Raw genomic sequence first — 5303 nt, forward strand, 5'->3', positions numbered from 1 at the left:
TATATTTCACACACACAAGTATATTAAAAAATCAGAACTTACTAACACACTATAACTAACAATGAAACAAAGCCGGCTTTCGTGCTGGGGGGGAACTGAGTACTTATGGACCTGTCCGGTGTGCAATGACGTTGTTGCCCAGGACAGTTAATACAGGTAATACAAATGAGTCTTGAGCAATAGTTTAAACCTATCAAAATTTGTTGTTTCTCTGACATCCTGAGGCAAGGTGTTCCAGATTTTTGGGTAAAAAAATGAGAAACTTTTCTCACCAAAAGATCGTAATTTCATTCTAGGGGCTCTGAATTTTGCTGCACCAGTGGATGACCGTAATTGACGAGATGGAACATACAGAGTGAAAAGCTCAGATAGATAGGATGGTGCTAATACAAGTGAAATACAAAATTTCACAGTCATTAATCACTGGAGTCTCGATCAGCATGATTGCACATGGTCCCCTCAATGCAAAGACTTTCACATTTTAAGAAAATATAATTAAATCATATTCACCTTGCTTATATTAGTGTTCTCAAACTGAAATCAATAAGAATCTATGAACATTACCTTGACCTTAACTAATCTCAGGAACAACAGTTCAGTTACCTTCAATCTCCAGCAGCACTTCTTGCAGAGAATTTACACTTTCTGATAAACAGCCTCAACAATGAAATGTGTTTGATATTGGTCCACTTTCATTCCCCTTGGAAATAGATCTGCAGAAAACAGGAGATATAAGACCAGGAAAATGTTAAGATGGTACATATCTAGTTAATCTAGGTACATATCTTCTGTTGTTGTTTTTTTAATCTTCTCTTATGAACTGACTTAAGGGTGACAGTATATATTGAACAATAAAACAGCTTTTACCACAGATATACTGCCATTTTTAAAAAGGGAAGCATGGGCCCCTTAATAATTATCCACTGGTATTTGTGGTGTAGCAGTTTATAATGAACTTTGTCATCACACATGTTGTTGTTGTTTTCAAATCCCTTTAGCAGCGAGCATTTCGCTCTTGGCAGCGCAATGCCTCCCTCAAGTAACCACATGTCCTTGTCATCTGGTCAACGCCAGAGTAGAGCAGGCTTTGTAAGTCTGTAGGTGTGTGTAGGAGCTTGCGTTGAAGAACTGCCAGGTTTGGGCAGTGAAGGAGAAGATGTTCAACGGTCTCCTCGTGGTAGTCACAGTGTCTGCAATGGGGTTCCCACATGGGGTTGATTCTGTTTATGTGCTTGTTGGTGTGTAAGTGTCCTGTGCGGGCTCTGAAGATCAATGTCTGATCGGCTCTACATAAAAGATTCGAAGGGTCTTTGGGGTTGGGGTTGGGTTTGTCCATGTACCCGAAGAGAGATCTTCCTGTTTCTGCATTGGCCCATCTGTTTAGCCACTCGTCTCTGCTTTTGGCTTGGATGATCCCTCTGCAGGCCTGTAAAGAGGCGGTTGTGTCTGTCTGGGGCAGGCTCGCTCCAGTCTTCGATAGATGGTCTGCAGTCTCATTCCCTGGTACTCCAGAATGGCCAGGCACCCACTGCAGTGTGACCCGGACGCCATAGGAAGTGCCCATCTGTTTTACAAGGCTGAGGATGTTCCCGTCACCTCTGTAGTCTCCTCCTCTTTCCACGGCTTGGAGTACTGACATTGAGTCCGAGAAGACAACAACATCCCCTGGTGTTATTGCGCCTTCAAAAGAGTCTTGGGGGATCTGTTCCAAGGTCTTTATTATGGCAATTCTCTCTGCGTCATAGTTAGAGCTGTATGTTCCACATGGGCCAAATAGTTGGGTCTGTTTCTTCTCTCCAAGGTTGTTTCGATATTTGATGGTAGATCCGTATCCAGCATTTCGTCATCACACATAGAAGATACTAGTTTTATTCTTGAAAGGGGACAATTCTTATTGAGTATCTCCCCATCCGTCTGCTGAGATGTGGTATCACCCTCAGTGCCAGTCGTCCCAGACAGGCATGGATGAGGCAGATTGTCTCCTATGTGATCTGAATTGTATAGGTGGGGGCAGGGCATACAAGATCTAAAACTTTCAAAAGTAACATTGCCATCCTCATATTTGAGACACACCAAGAACACTCTTTAATCATCTTCTTATAAGGAAAGTTATGGATCCAGATACCAAGGAAGACAGACGTATTCTTCAATAACTGGGGATACTGATCCACTCCTCCACCTACTTCAGCTGTTAATGGCGATTGTCCAAATTCTTCAAGATGTTTTACATTTACACCCATTGAGTATACTTGAATAACAGTGTCCAGCTCTCAAGAGAACAGCTTCCTGAAACAAAGTTTACAAAAAGAGTAGGGCGCACTACCTATTTTTTTTGGTAAGTGTTTTACGGCGCTCACAACTGCATAAGGCCATGTGAGTGCCCAGGACTTGATCGGGTGTCGGCAGAAGCCTACTCATCGATTTTGGACCACCAAGGGATCTTTATTGTGTGCACGGGACCTCCTACATTTTTCACCCTTGTCCGAGAAGGCTAGGTGTGTAGATCTTTCCTACCAGAAGATCAGAGGTGTGGCTGAAAGACAGCAGTAAGAAGGAGTCAAGGAGTGGCAGTAGAAAGGCCGCAGAAAGAGCCAGGAGAAGATTACGGATGTGCAATAATTTTAAGAGGCCCATGTCATCAGTGGTGTTCAGCAGCCAAAAATACAGGTTTGGCCCAAAATAGTAATGCAGCTGCAAGTGTGAAATAACAAAAATGTACCATTCAAATCTATTTTTTATTTAACTGACATTGTTTATACTTAAAATACAACAACTATCACTCAACAGTCAGAGAATCCACAGCAAAGACTCAACAATATGCTGTCAAGATATTGTTTTTCACTCAGACCCATTATTTTTTAGGGTTAAAACACCTGTATTTTTTGGCGGCAGAACACATATTAAATATGACCACTAAAATGTCATAAATCAATTGTTTTGAAGAAAACCTCAACCCTGTCTGCCGAAAATCAAATTATGGGTAAATACAGACGGTTAAGCCCCTCCTGAACCCCCCCCCCTCCCCCAATATTTTTCGAGGTTAGGAGGGCATGCCCCCTGACAAGCCCTAGATTATTTTTTTTTTAAGTGACTCAAAATATTGTCGCCGACTCAGGGGGAGGGGTGCATCACAAACAACTCTCGAATCTACTAATAATTTCTTCAATTTTCGCAAATTACGGCTAAAACCTATGTAGAAATGAGTATCGCGTAGTCTGAGCATAAAAACTTACACTCATTTCGCTTTTTTAGGAAAAAAATTTGGCACTTCACATAGAGTCAAAATGTCGGACTTAGTCCCACGATTTACGACCACTGTTTCGCTCTGTCTGTTGCTGCTTCAAAGCGATGCTAGATTTCCTTTTTTTCACTTTTATCACATAAGAAAAAACATACTTCTTAGGTGTTCTGTTAGCCATTTTTTGAGAAAATCTAGCATAATATGCCATTTAAAACGAAAATTGTCTGACTCACGAACATCTAAATCCAAACGTCACTTGTTACGGAAAATATCACACAAAGTCAACACTTGTTTCACGTGTTTATTGGACCCATAAACAATCAAAACAACACAAATTGAACACAAAACAGTAAAACAAACCCTGTGTTGTCTCTCACACCCTTACCGTGAAATCCGCCTAGTGGCAGAGTCTAAATACACGGTAACTGACAACTCAGAGTCTTTCCACCACCACTACAGCATCATCATTACTTCCACCACCATATGTTTTTCCCTGTTTAATTTTATTTTGTTGTTTGTGTGTTATAGACTAATGTTTCAGTAATTAATTTAATTTTATCACATCGCACAAAGCGGACAGCTGTGGCCTCCTCCCAACACCTCTTCCCACAGCAAAGCGAGAGTGCGTGATTGCTACATGATGCAGTCTCATTGGTTGACATTATTAACTTTACCCCCAGAAATGTCAACTCAACTTGGTTATAATCTGTTCATACTTTTGATGAAGGGAGGGCCTGTTAAGATCAGGCTAATTGGATATTAAAATTCATGTCTCGATTGTTATCATTATAATCAAAACAATTTTCATAAAAATGCTGGAAATTATATTTGAACAAGGGTCAGAAATTGGAGCAGACGTCATGCTGGACTCAGAGTCTGAAATAATTAAAATTTTTGTCTTATCGGATTCGAGTCCGAATAGTCACTTTGTGGCCTGTCCCACATCCAACGCAGTAGCGTGTGTAGTGAGCCTTTTTTTTTTTACTGGAGAGGTGAAAAATGTTTTTACCTATTATTTTTCATTCCCAACCACATGCGGTAAGCCACCAAAGGCCTAGGCTAGGTGATTTTATCGGCCTGCAAGAGGTCAGGGGGAGGGGGGGGGGAGTCCTCACCTCATGCCCACACCGGGGTGGGAGCTATTCTCACCGGAGGGGGCGGGGGGTGAGAATAGCGAGACATTGGTTATAGATCTAGATCTAGATCTCTAGATCTAGATATTCTCACCCCGCCCTCAGCAGGAGGGAATGGACATGGTTTGTTTTCTTCATTTTGATCAACCCTTACTGCCTAAGACGGGCACCTGTCTTATAGGGCCACTTTGTCCTTGAAAATGGGTGGCTGTCTCACACAGGTTTGACTGTAGATCTAGACTAGATCTAGATCTAGATTCTATATCTATAAGCACTTGACTTCAATGTTTCTCTATGGGCCAACCGCCAACTTTCTTCTGATTCTGCCTTCTATTTTAACTTCTAAATTAAATTCCTGGAAATCTAGAAGAATCCATATCATGACACACAACTTACCTAACTACCTGGACACAGCCTCAGCAAATCTTAAAATCAGCTGCAAAACCAGGAATCAGCCCTACCAATGAATTGGGAATGCACAATCTTTACACAGATACAATACATAGAGGAAATAAGTCGACCTAGCAGTGTTTTTCTCTTCTCTGTTGTTCTGTTGTTTCTACCACGGAAGAACAATAGCCACCGGAAGTAATTACTGCGCTTGCGGGAAAAATTGGTACCTACCATTCCGTAAAATATTTATGTTCACGGGTAACGTTTATTTGACGCACAACAAAAATAATATTTTTATAGGGTGAGTTAATTAAGCTAAAGGTCTTATAAATTGTACATTGTCATGCAATAGTATAATATATAACTGTGGTTAGACACCTATAGTATGCATAAGCTAGAAGTGTCTGGAGGTGGGCAGAAAGGCGTATTAATTTTACCAAAGGTTTCTTTGGGAATACTTTTTGGCACAGGTACAGGTAGATTATATTAAATTTTCTCAGAGAAGAGAATGACATTAAAACCCCAAGGAGATTGAT

At 41.0% G+C, this 5303-nt stretch overlaps 1 protein-coding gene across 2 annotated transcripts in view; it reads right to left on the reverse strand.

The window, feature by feature from the left end:
- Positions 1-4942, reverse strand: part of LOC101852713 (OTU domain-containing protein 7B) — a 19459-nt gene extending 14517 nt beyond the window's left edge. Inside the window, exons 1-2 of one of the 2 annotated variants that reach the window (XM_005104564.3) lie at positions 4771-4942; positions 604-713 (exon numbers count right to left, since the gene is read on the reverse strand). The gene's annotated coding sequence lies outside the window, so the exon portion shown is untranslated. The remainder of the gene's footprint in view (positions 1-603; positions 714-4770) is intronic. The other variant, XM_035971380.1, reaches the window with a different exon arrangement.
- Positions 4943-5303: the final 361 nt, after the last annotated feature.

The sequence above is a fragment of the Aplysia californica genome, unplaced genomic scaffold (assembly GCF_000002075.1).
Source record: "Aplysia californica isolate F4 #8 unplaced genomic scaffold, AplCal3.0 scaffold00425, whole genome shotgun sequence".
In the NCBI taxonomy this organism is placed as follows: Eukaryota; Metazoa; Mollusca; class Gastropoda; order Aplysiida; family Aplysiidae; genus Aplysia; species Aplysia californica.